The sequence below is a fragment of the Vulpes vulpes genome, chromosome 3, assembly GCF_048418805.1.
Source record: "Vulpes vulpes isolate BD-2025 chromosome 3, VulVul3, whole genome shotgun sequence".
NCBI classification, from domain to species: Eukaryota; Metazoa; Chordata; class Mammalia; order Carnivora; family Canidae; genus Vulpes; species Vulpes vulpes.
Window position 1 is genome coordinate 21,184,130 of NC_132782.1, and position 13,808 is coordinate 21,197,937.

Sequence of the window (13,808 nt, forward strand, 5' to 3'; positions counted from 1 at the left end):
TCCCGGGGACAGTCTGCGTTCCCAGGTGAGGCCTACAGCTCCTGTGTGTTCCCAGCGCCAGAGCTCCCTAGGGCTTCCTGACGAACAGTCACAGAAGCTTTGGAATCATTTATTTGCCCTTTAAGAAGCCTGTGCTCTCCCCACCCTACTCCCACGGGGAGCTCAGGGGAGACGGAAGAGCTGGATCACCTCGCCACACTTCTACGAAGGGTCACGCTCCTCTCTCTCATGGAGTCAAGCAGCCATAGTTCTCTCCACCCACTGGCATCAGGTGGCTATCACGATTTTACAGTGGCTGCCAGAAGCATACAGTTGACACCACTCCTCACATGTTTTAATGCAAGAGCCTAAATTCTTGAGATAGCAAGACACACTAGAAGCCAAAAAGGAGAATGGCCACCTCACCGGATTTAACAAGTGGAGATAGAGCAGGAAAGAGAGTTGGCAAGTGGCTAGTCAGCAATATAGCACCAAAAAACTAGTTCCCTTCAGGCACACAGATTAGTCACAACCTCTTGTTGAATTAGTTCCTGCCAATAGCCGATGGTAACCGGGGAAGTACACAGGCTCACCACAGACCTGAGGAAGGAGAGGATGGCAAAAGTCAGCAGGCACTGTAGTAAGTGAGGACGCGTTTCCTCTGACAGGGGTCAGAGGAGGAAGAAATTGCTGCTGGAAGCTCACGGTGGTACCATGGGCTGAATCAGAAAGGCCTGTAGATCACACCTTCACTAGCATGTCTGTCCTAACAATGTCCTGCCAAATGTCCTGCCATCCATGAGACTTGGACTGAGCAACATTGTTGGCAAGAGGCCCTTGGCCTCCTATCCAGAGGCAGTGGGTGGCCCTCTCAGAAAAGCAGGGATCTTAGTTATCTCTTCTCTTGATAGTTCGTTCTGAGAGATGCGGGATTCTCACCTCCTGGCCAGCCCATCTGAGACTGATATAAGTAAACATTAGCTGGCTCATTTAAGACTCTTTTTCCCCCCTTTTCTTCCTCTGCAGAAAGCAAGCAAGCAAGCAAACAAACACACAAAACCAAAACCAAACAAAAAAAAAAGCCCCAAACAGGCTGGGTTATCTTGATCAAGGCAGTTAACCTCTCTGAGCCTGTGTTCCCAGCTATAAAATCAGGGGATTGGACCTTGTTGAAAAGTCCCCTCTACTTCTACAAGCTATGACATTTCATATAAAATATTCAGAAGCTAAAGGAAAGAGGGGGGAAGACATTCTTTTCCCTGATGGGCCATCAAATAAGAAGAGTAATGAGTATTTGGGTGCAGGGTTCACAACAAGCCTGACTTACAGACTTCAGATGTCTAATTAAACAGTGGCCTCTCCAAGGTCACAGCCTCCTTCCTGTAGCCTGTTGGTACGTCTCTCCGCTCAGTGCCTGGTACTCCGCAATGCTATGCATAGGGTGGGCTCCCTGACAGCTGTTGACTTAACTCTTACCAGACTTTGTTTTTCTGCAAGGTGGATCCTAGACCTGTGCAAAAGGCCCAAGGGGCTGGAGGCATAGGGTTGCTGTAGACATTTGCATTTGTTCTGTTCTCTTCCTCCGTGTTTAGACCAATGTGTCTGGTGGGAGCTAGATTTATGAAGGGCTGCTCTCCTTTTGGCGGCCTGGCTTCCTTGCTCACAGTTGGGCTGCCTTGGGATGTTGATTTTTGTTCTTTTGCCCATTGTTTCCCTGCTCCCTATTTCTAATTTCTTTTTCTCAGAGGCTGACGCAGTTATTTCCACCCCGAGTGCTTGGCCCCACTCTCTGGCTCTGGCTCTGTAACCCATGGCAACAAGGGAAGGGAAGCAGGTGATCACACACCACACACACATATTATTCTCTCTCTCTCTCTCTCTCTCTCTCTCTCTCTGGCTCTGGCAGTCTAGGGCACACAAAGGGAAGAGTCTTAACTGGCTGCAGTGCCAATTAGAGACACAGGCCTCATGGCTGGTGCTGAACGCTCAGGGCTTCCGGGTCACGATGCAGCAGCTGTTGGGGAGCAGTGTGGCCTCTCCTTCTGTTTGCTCCAGCTCCTCGTATTTCTCCAGGGCAGCAAAGTAAAATCTGACCTTGTGTACGCAGTTAAAAATGTCTTCACAGCGGTCCATTCCCTGCTAGCCTGGCCTGGAACCCTATTTTATGTGACCATGGAGATTGGCAGGATTGTGCTGATCAGTAATAAGTGAGCCTACATATATTTAAAATAAGAAGAAATTTCTTTCCACATAATTTTCCAAGTGGAAATCATAATTAAGTCGTTTAAAGTCTAAACTCTCGCCCCTGCCCCCTCTCATATTGATTGGTTCTAGAAGTTCCAACCCAGTTCAACAATTTTTTTGTTCCTTGCCAAGTTTTCTAGTTGGTTTGACCTAAGAATCGGAAGAGTCAAGTAACTGACCTGGCTCAAGTGGTAAAAATCCCCTTTCTGTTCAAGGGCTAGAAATACATGGTAAATGGGTTCTTATCCTACTTGGTCAGTTAGTAGTTGTAGGTTAGTAAATAAGTCATTTTAAACAAGCATCATAAAAATTAATACATATAAACCCATGTAGCAATTTATTTTTATCTCAAACTAACTTACCAATATACATTAATTTCCCACTTTTTTGATGTAGGGCCAAGGTCTGATGCTTGAAGGCCAACTCAACTTTCTTGTAGTATAAGCTATAATAATAATAATAATAATAATAATAATAATAATAACCTGTCTAGATTTTTATGGTTTCCTCCAGTATTATATAATAATCTCATTCTCATCTCATTTGAAGGCAAAGTAACTTGTCTATTCTTTCCAAATAATTCAACCTATTTTTCAAAGAAAAACTTTATTTCCTTTGCATTCATATTGCATTGGTTTACATATTATTTAATTAAATTATGAATTATAAAAACAAATGCAACTAGAAAAAACTGGCTTGGGAATAAGCCCAAGTGCTCTTGATAAATTAGATACCCAACTGTTGGGAGCAGAGGTGTGTAGACATTCAAGAGAGCAACATCCAGCATCACAGGGCAAGTAGGAACTTTTAGCCTTTCTAGCACATGACTGTTAAATGTGATTACTAATATTAGAAATGCAAGACTGTGATTATTTATACTAGAAAGCTAATACCAACAAGGAACTAGGCAGCCCCTTGCACTGATTCCCCTCCACATTCTCCTGAAGCTGTACCTTCAGTTCTAAGATCAGTTCTTCATATTTAACATTTGGACACTTTCACCTGTCCCGTGTGCTTCTCAAATTCAGTGTGTCCAAAAACAAGCCACACTGTTTGCCTTCTTTTCTTCTTTTAAGATGAAATGGGACATGCTGGTTTTGCTAATAGAAAAGCTCTTTCACTGAAGGAAATCTTAAGCCAGTCTGATGGGACCCCAGAGGTGCAATGTCCATCATGTCCCTTCAGGAGATCCCAAGGAGCCTCTGAGGATTTCTAGAATTCTTGACAGCACAGATGGAAAACCTTTGGAATACAGTATAGACTTGAAGCCAGACAGAAATGAGTTCAAATCCTCACTCTTCCACATGCTGTCTGTGTGACATTGGGCAAATTGGTTATTTTCAGAGTCCTAGTTTCCTCAGAAGTAAAGTGGGAATAACATGGCTTCTAATAAAAATTGTGAACATGAGATGAAACGCTGTGTGAAAAGCACTTGACACGCTGAGATACTTGGCAGTGTCTCCAAATCAGTTCCTTTTCTCAGTGGTCTGGCTTTTTAATGGCACCCAGTTCCCAAGATTTGAAACCTCAGTTGCCACTGGCCCTTTCTTCCTCTTGAACTACTAACCTCCCATCACATCACCCAGTTATCTGGTAGGTACTGCATTTTCTAGTCCCTTAACATTAAATCCTCAGTTTAGCTTCCATTTCATTTTCCTAAAGTTCATGCCTTCATTATCCTTCAACTTCCTGCTACTCCGTACCCACAAATTCAGCCTACACTTCAGTGACCAATGACCTTCATGAATCACAGAAATGACAGATGGTGCTCAGAGTCCACCACATAAAATCTACATGGCAGAGCTTGGCATTCAAAGTGTTCCAAGCTTTAGGCTCTTTTCTTTTGTAGGCTTATATGGGACTACTTTGCCACCAACTCATGTCCAGCCCACGCAGCTCCTCCCTGTTCTCCGACCAAGTCTGTGCCTCTGACCTGGCCATCTCCTTCCCCTTTCTCTCGCCACCCCTCTGGTTGTGCAAGTTCCACCAAGACTTCAAGCTGAAGTGGCTCTTAAAAAAATAATGTTGTCTCATCTTTTCCTCTTGTAAACACCCTCCCCTGGCCTTGCCCCCCAAAGTTTGTGTCAATCTTCCTATACCGTTAATATTCGTACATTTATTATACTCTCATATATAAATCATCTCTCCAGTGAACCTGACTCATGACCTTGCCATAGTACCTCAGAAAATATATCTTGACTGAATATGCCTCGATAAACATTTCAGGGTATTAATAAGATGCAAAAGAAGAAACAAAACCAAAGTGCATACCAAAATTTGCTGTGGGTTCATAGTATATGTACTCAGCAGCCTTGTAGGAGAGAGTACTGCTGCCCTCAACATCTTGGTTTCCCTCCCAGGTGGTTGGGCACAACGGCAAGGACAGAAGTTAATCCCAAGGAAACAGGGTCTTGCTTGACTGTGTGTTTTATTGATACACATTTATTCATTAATATTTTGGAAAAAGAAAACAAAACGTCTGTAAATTACTCCATTGCAAGGACACAGGAGACCCCACATGTTCTTCCACATGCTTCTTGCTGCCATTTTAGTTTCCAACAAACTGGTAGTGGGTTACCAATGGCCATGATTTCCTGAACACTTTCATTATAGGAAGTTTCTATAATTATAGGAAACTGTGACCCCAGTAACAGTTTCTGACCTGTCTGCGTCCAAACCTTTGCCTTTTGTCATCACAACAAATCTAAAACTTCATATGATATTATTCCATATTATAACCATAAAAAGCACGGAACATTGTAATGAAATAGTAGGAGGAGAACTCAACTGGCATTACAAACAGACAAAACCCAAATCTTCTTTATCCTTTTTTTTATTAAGCTCGACAGACTGCAAATGGAGTATGGGCATTGGGCTCTGACCACTGGGGGAAGCCACCATTATCCAACAAACATCTGCTGGCTTCCCTCTGCCGTCCCTACCAGCTGCAGCAGAGGCACAGTAAATTACTCCGCTAATTCTATTGGCTCATTCCTGCACTTCTCTAACAGAGAATATTGATTTGTGCCAGAGATCCTGGCCTGCATGGTTTCTAAAGGTGCAAGTGGGCAAAATCTGGTATTTTTAACACCAGGAAGACCTGTGATATGAGTAACTGTTGCCGGAGTTGAAAGATACCCAACTTCCAAGGATTGGAAGGATGGAGCTAAGATGGAAAACAATGTATCAGTTCACTGAAAGAGTTCCCTTTAAAGGTAAAACACTGGGAATCACAGAGGAGAAGACCACCCTTTAATCACTAATGGAAGGCAGAGTGATGTTGACCCACTTTGAAGAATAATGGGAATGAGCTGGAGGAGGTATTGAGGGCGGATAGTCATCTTTAGCTGATTATTTGATGTAGAAATTCTACCCATAAGGGAAAGAAAAAAGAATCCTTTATAGCATGTCGATTCTTAGGCTATTCCTGATTTTCAGAAGCACCAAGGTGTAATAACAGAGAAGTCCAACGCTGGGATCCTCTGGCACCTGGTAGTGTAATTTGGTAAGGCTGAAGTTGTTTCCTCATTTCTAAATGGTTGTGATAACTTCTGTAGACTTGTGAGAACAAAGTGAAATATTACATGGAAATCACTCATCACAGCCACAAGCTTATTGTTAGATGTATTTTCAGGGCTCTGGGTCCTTTGGCCAGAAAGCTTGTCGGTAATGGAATTCACTCAGAAGGCTTCTGTGGGGAGAGCAGACTGGGTGTTGGAGACCTGGGCTCACTGAAAAGAAACCACCCATCAGCATCCGCCAGAGTCTGATAAGCACTTACTTCTCTGGCTGGGTGGGGTGTGAAAAAGCTCACCCCAAAGGAAATTAACCCAAATATGTAAGGCCAGTGGGATTAATATCATGAGACATTGAGAAGTTATCAAATTGCTTATGAAGTGTGAGGGGCTTGACATAAGCTCCCCACCTACTCCACTTCGCAATTTCATGGCTATTGAATTTCAAAGAATTATTCTCTGTGTCTTCCTGGTTATTTTAAATTCTACTGTCCCTGGCAGAGCGAGGTGTGGAAACAAGATTTAGGATATCTTTCGAAGATGAAGCTGACATTGATTCAAAGCAGATGTTCTGGTGGGATGCCCTCACCTATATGAACAGCTGGCTCGTGTTAGGTGTGGCTTTTCTGGAAGGTGACCAGAAGCCCAGAACACTTAAAATTGTGGGGCATCTTAAGATTCAGTAGAATCTCAGGGTCCCTCTTTTCTCAGTTCTAAACTGCTGACTTTAAAATATACCTTTGGGGAATTATTCTTTCATTAGGTGGGGCAAATCCCTGTATGAGGCACTATACACAGATGACTCATCTAATCCACATGACACTCCAAGAGTGGATACCACAACGCCTTTATCTAGGTGGGGACACTGTCGGAGAGGTAAAAGCATGTAACTACCTGAGGGTTCATAGCTAACAAAGTGTAGAAATGAGGTGGAATCCATACATGCCCATTTGACTATCTTAAATTGCCTCCATTACAACATATATGAAGATCCATGGACCACCTGGACTTGCTAAAGCTTAACTGATTTTGACCTACAAAATGACAATTTCTTTTCTTTTTTTTTAAGATTTTTATTTATTTATTTATGAGAGACACAGAAAGAGAGGCAGAGACACAGGCAGAGGGAGGAGAGTCAGGCTCCTTCCAAGGAGCCCGGGAATCTGGGATCAGGCCCTGAGCCAAAGGCAGACGCTCAACTACTGAGCCACCCAGGTGTCCCACAAAATGACAGTTTCTTTTTTTTTTTTTAAACATTTCTTTTTTTTTAGTTTTTTAGTTTTTATTTATTTATGATAGTCACACAGAGAGAGAGAGAGGCAGAGACGTAGGCAGAGGGAGAAGCAGGCTCCATGCACCGGGAGCCCGACGTGGGACTCGATCCCGGGTCTCCAGGATCGCGCCCTGGGCCAAAGGCAGGCACTAAACCGCTGCACCACCCAGGGTTCCCGACAGTTTCATATAGTTCAACCAAATACTTCATTTGACCCATAGCATATATTTCATTTGACCTACAGCCTTGATCTAAATTTTTGTATTGATACCATAATGTTATCCAAAAAGGAATGAGAGTAAATGTGATTGGATTTGAATTACAATTCTCATTTTTCTGCTACAAAATATAAGAGGAGCTGACTAATCCTACCTCAATGATTCATGCATTACTTGATGTTTTTCTAATGATTTTGAAATTAATCGTATTTTTTACCAGCTTTATTGTATTCTGACCAACTGAGCTTATAATTGTTTCCCTCTCGTTGCCTGCTGAACTTCACACATTTTGCCATCATGACTTTTACATTTTTCACTTCTTTCCATGCTTAGTAGATTACCAGAATAATTGTTGCTCTTTATACCTTCCAAACAAGAGTATAATTTTTAAAAAACATAAATTTTATGAAACTATATTAATTTATCTGGGGTCGAGGAAATATTCTCAATGAGTACAAACCTGGCCAGAATTATATGTACCCAAGATGCACTTTAATAGACATTTTATTTAAAAAACCCTTTGTGATAACATGAGAAGGTATATTTTACATCTACACATACACATGTTTGAAAATATAAACAATTTGCATAGTAATGTTTATTTGTTTTAAATTTACAGTTAATTAATATGTGGGTTTCGTCAGCTTTTCCCTCTTCCTCTCCCCATAACTCTCTATCTTTCTCTATCACTATAACCAGATAGATATTTTTTTAAAGGAAATTCACCATCCGTCTGCCCCCAGGTCTCTATCTCCTGTTCTCCTCTATAAACCTTTTGCCCTTGTTTTCAGTGAACTCTCTTGAAAGGCGTATTTTCTTGATTTACAGTTATTGAGACATTGATAAGATGAATCCAGTTATCTTTTTTCCAGCCCACCCAAGAAGAATGTTGGTGAAATGATGTTGTTCATTTGCTTAGTACTTTTTACTTTTGGAGAGAACTTTCACTGTTGATTGTTATGGATATTGCATGCATATAGTAGCTATTCTCTGTACATGCTTTTTCATTTAAAAAATTGAATATTCAGCAACATCTAGGTTAGACTACCTAGATTTCTTATTTGGGGGTAATCATTCAGTTTTGGACTCTTTCCTAGTTTTCAGACTTTGAAACCGCTCACAGGAATGTTCTATGTCATGTTTTTCTTGTTAATAACAACACAGTAGGATCTAGTACTTCGTCACATTTAGAAATATTTTAGCTGTGATGCTTTGGGAATAAACCTGCTCTGACAAATGCAAACATTTTCCTGTATTGACAAAAGCCCGTGTTAGGGGTATGCCAACCACATTGTCAGGCATAGTTACACGAGGAGCTGTAAATTGCCAAGAGGTCTGTCAAAGCTGAGATGTTTTCAGGTGGGCTTCCTCATGATCATTTAGATTTATGTATTTGAAAAGAATCTTCTAGAGACAATTAAATAAAAAAAACAAATCTCACAAACGATGGAGAGGTAGCCAGAGAACTCTCAAAACCACCACCACTCCTGCAATAATTTTCACATCCTGTTTTTGTCTGTCTGCTCCAGCAAGCCGTCTCGGTAGTTCCAAGGCGCGTTCCTGCACGCTTATTGCAGGATGTCACAGCCATTTCCTCATTTTGTGTAGATGTTTTTATTAGGTTGTGGACAATGTGCATGCTGGCTTGTGAAGAGTTAACACTCAGCTGTGCTGTTGATGTGCCCTTATTCACAATCTGTTTCCTTTGATGCAAGGGTGCAGTGTTTCAAAAGACAATCACTGTAATTCTATGCAGATTTTTCCTGATTAATGAATAGAAATTTTCAACTGAATCTTTAAATAAGTGTAACAGGGTAAGAAGTGAATATAATCCTTAATTTTTTTGATTAGAAGGAGTTTCAGATTTGAAAAACTTAGGCATATCTGATTTATCATCATATGTGCATCTTGGGTCATAAAGCTGTTGTAGAAGTTATATAAGGCTTGCAAAAAAAAAAAAGAGTGTGGTCTCTTTGTGAAGCTAAATGAAATAAAATATAAAGTTTGTGATACATTAAATCACAAACATAAATATACACTTTATGGCCAGCTGTTATTTCTAAATGTGCACATTTTAAAATAGAAACATTTACCCAACATGCTGATTAGCAATTTCCCAGTTCCAAAAGGCCCAATCGCATTTAAGATGCAAAAGATTAAAATGCCTAAATGGATAAACTTAATAGTTCATCTTCCTAACTGTTTTTATATGTTATAAGTCTCATAGTCCCTTCCAACCCTATAGACTCAAGGGCTGGAGCTACTTTGATGTGGATTTGTGTTTTATGCACATGCTTTTATTGGAATAGAGTCTGACTGTGTCCAGACATAGGGGAGAAATGTTCTGCATATGAACGGAGGCCATGCGGCCCCATGCTACTTCACACTGTGTGTGCAGGTTCTTGGAGAAAGTAAACTGCTTATCATCATATCACAAATATTCAACCTTAATTTTAGCTAAAGATCATCTCAGTTGCTAATGTTCCATCTCTAAGTGATTTTACTCCTCCCCTGCATAAAAACTGGTCAAGGAGAACATGCAAGGTTATGTTGACTCTAAAATGCAGTTCCCTGGAGAGACCATATTTGGTTGTCCATGTGGCATCTCTGCCTCTGTAGGTAGATCAGAATTGTTAGATGCCGCTAGTCCTTAAGAGCACATTGGCAATTGGCAGTTCAAAAGTTCATGCGATGCCATATGTCCTGATAATTTTTATCTACATCTAAAACAATACAGGACTGTCAAATAAAATCCTGCATGCAAACAAATGATGGAATGCAGGGGAACCCTCTGCTTTAGCCTTTTCTCCTTTGTCCAACAAGCTAATGCAATAAGGCCAATAATAAAAGGTTGTGTACTAGGCCTAAAGCCTGTGACAGATAAAAAAGAAATGTTGGAAACCAATGAAGCTTTTGCACAATTAGATTTTTTGAGGCTGTGCTGTAAGGATTGCCCAGAGCCTGTTCAGTCCTGATTGATGGTAAAATCATAACTACATCATATTAGCTGTAGAGTTCACTGACAGGTTACTACAGATTAATATTGCCACTGCTGTTCACTTACCATCAAACCAGGGAAATATGAATTGAGCTGTTCTTCTAACAAACCCTGCATATTAAAAGGTAAGATGTCCTACTGAACAGTCTCCCCTGTCACTGAGGAAAGACACAAACAATGTCTACTTGAGAGATATGCAGATATGCTGCAGCATACTAATTAGTCTGCCAGGAGGGCCCCATCACATCCGGCTGGCTAACAAGCCTTCGTGGGCTCTTGTTCCTTTAGAGCTCTTGGCTACAGGACTGCAAACAACACCCTAAAACGTGGAGCTGCAAACCTTGGTGATTTAAATGCAGGCTGCCAGGCAAATTGCAGTGACATAAATTTGGCCCATGTGTTTTGCATCGAGAGAGTGAAACAGAGGAAGCCACGGAGCCGAGTTTTGTTGGCATTGGGTTCAAGAGGTTAGGTGGGCTCTTTTCAGAGATGCTATCCACAGCAAGGTGAGGTCACCTGTCTCTGGCATTACTCTGAAATGTTGAAAATGCAGCAAATAAACATGTGCTGATAATAATGACATCGTAAATGGAAGCATTTTAGCCTTTTAGCACCCCAAACCTTGGGTAAGAAGTCAACTGTGCAACAAAAACTAGACTCACTCTGTAGCCTGGGCAATAGGAGGGTGAGTCAGTCCTGATTAGGAGTGGCTGGAGTAACAGAGACACTTTGACATTGTGCCTGGTGTGCTAACAAGACCTCAGCCTGGAACCAGGCAGGAGACCTATGCTTTTGGCCCTTGGTCAAGGCACTTGTTGTTTTGTGACTTGGAATGTTGTATCTGTCAAGCGGGGGTTTGAACCAGGTGATATCCAAAGTCCTTTTCAGCTTTAGTATCCTATTCCACAGGCCAAGATGTCTTATATCTTAGGCCACATTTCAGTTACTATTGATCTTACTGTTGTTTTGTAGAGAATATGCAAAGAAATAGAGAACCAGCGAGAGCTTGGAGAAGAAAATAATAGTGTCTTTTCATTTTTAAATTTTTTTTAAATTTTTATTTATTTATGATAGTCACACAGAGAGAGAGAGAGAGAGGCAGAGACACAGGCAGAGGGAGAAGCAGGCTCCATGCACCGGGAGCCTGACGTGGGATTCGATCCCGGGTCTCCAGGATCGCGCCCTGGGCCAAAGGCAGGGGCCAAACCGCTGTGCCACCCAGGGATCCCTGTCTTTTCATTTTTAAAGAGAAAATGGTGACCTTGTCAACCATAAACGACAAGCTTCATAAACAACCTTAATAGACGGATGACAGACTAGGATAAGAATTTGCAATGCTTAAAACTGCCTCTAAAAAAAGTAACATTAGATTATTACATAAAATATACAAAGAACTCTTGCAAATTGACCAGAAAGAGGCAGGAAAACTCAAAGAAAAATGTACAAAGGATATGAAGAAGCAAATCACTGGAGAGGAAGTTCAAATGGTGAATTGGTATCAGAAGGGGCAATTGGAACAACAGAGACCACTTCAGACATATTAGAATGTCACGACTGGAAAGCTGGGTAATGCCAGGTGTTTACAAGGATATGGGGGTGATGGTAATTCTTTGATTATTGGAAGAAGTGTAAAGAGTATGATCATTTCAGGAAGCAATCTGACAATCTTAATGAAATTAAAGTGAAGATGACAAGTTAGCCAGGAAGGCAGGGAACACCTGAGGTTTGGCCATAATTTACCAATAGTGCCCCCTTCACTTCCCAAAATGTTCCTCTTAGGGAAGACAATAAATTATATAGTCATCCTACTTCTGCAAACCCACTTCTGAACACATCCCCGAGATATTATCGCAAAGGGATCATGCACAAAAATGTCTTTTTAGCACTGCTTGTGGCAATTGGGAGTTGGAATTCTCATGGGTGCCCTTCATAGGACAGTAAATAAGTAAGTGGGGTGGTTGTACTCTGTGGAAAACTATGCAACAAATAAGGCAATATGATCAGTGTTTAGATATGTAATATTTTGAAATGCAATATAGATACATTTTAAAAGCAAAATTATGAGTGAAAAAGTAAGAAAAATGAGATTTGAAGTATAATGCCATCTGTCCAAATTTAAAAAAAAATTCAAATTTGTTAAATACAAAATAATGCTGGATGTACAAAGATACACATATCAACAACATCAGAATGCCTATGTGGAGGCGAGAAGAATGGTGATTAGGATTCTGGGGTGAGGAAGAGAAAGTAATGAAATAAGAGAGGGGTCTCGTGGGATTAATGCGACAGACAATGTGTTATCAAGTGAGGTGTAGGATTTTATAGGCCTCTGCCCTTCAGGTCAAGAATGAAGAATAAAAGACCATAATTTTAATTTGTCTCTGGGAATGTCCTTCAAATCAAGTGACTGTTAGCAGGAATGATTGTTAGCAGAAAGCAACAGTTAAGAGACAGGAAGGCTTTTGAGTCTGTCCTATATAATCTGTTCACCAGGGTGATGGAAACCTTGGTCTGGATAACTCCACCACCTAATAATCTCCTGACTGGCAGTGGAGCCTCTGGCATTGTCATCAATGAGCAACTTAGATTTCACAGCAAGAGGTGCAGTAAGTGGCATTTGCAAGGTACGTACTTGTAACTCGCTCCCACAACTTTTAACGGCTCTCTGTATAACAGGAAGTCTAAAGGCCTAAGTTTACAATAAAGACCCTCTAGCGTGTAAAATCAAACTACCTCTCCCGTTTTTAAAGAAAAATATGGAACTACATCGATCCTTCACTCCCCTGAAAGTCCTTTTGCCTCCATCAGTGCTCACCCTGGGTATCCCACCAGATATGACCTTCCATTTCTCTTCTTCTCTAAGTCTTTTCCACTTTCAGGACTAGTTTTGAGGCGCAGCTCTTCTATGGGGCCGTCTTCTCTCATCTCAGACCCAAGTGACCTTGACTTTCTCCTTCATACAGTTGTTAGAGTGCGTGCTGCTTGGAATCATAAATATATTTTTATACAGGTGCTTTCTCTGCAGGGACTATGTTATGTACTCTCAACTCTCATGAATATAGACATACCTCATTTTATTGTGCTTCCCAGACATTGCATGTTTTTAATAAATTGAAAGTTTGTGAGAACCCTGCATTGAGCAAGTCCACGGGTGCCATTTTTCCAACAGCATTTGCTCTCTTCATGTCTCTGTCACATGTTGGTAATTCCCACAACATTTCAAACTCCTTTCACTATTATTATGTTTGTTGGGGTGATCTGTGATCAGGATAAGGTAGTGTACTTACTAGATAAATGTTGTGAGTGTTCTGATTACTCTAGCAACCAACCACTCCCATATCTTTTTCCTCTCTTTGGGCCTCCTTGAGATACAACAACATGAAATTAGGCCAATCCTACAATAGCTTCTGAGTGTTCAAGTGAAATGAAGAGTCAGTTGTGGTGGCAAACTTCACTGTTGTCTTCGTTTGAGAAATTGCCACAGCCACGCTCACCTTCAGCAGCCATCACCCTGATCAGTGAGCAGCCTTCAACATCCAGGCGAGACCCTCCACCACCAAGAAAGATTAGAAGTTGCTGAA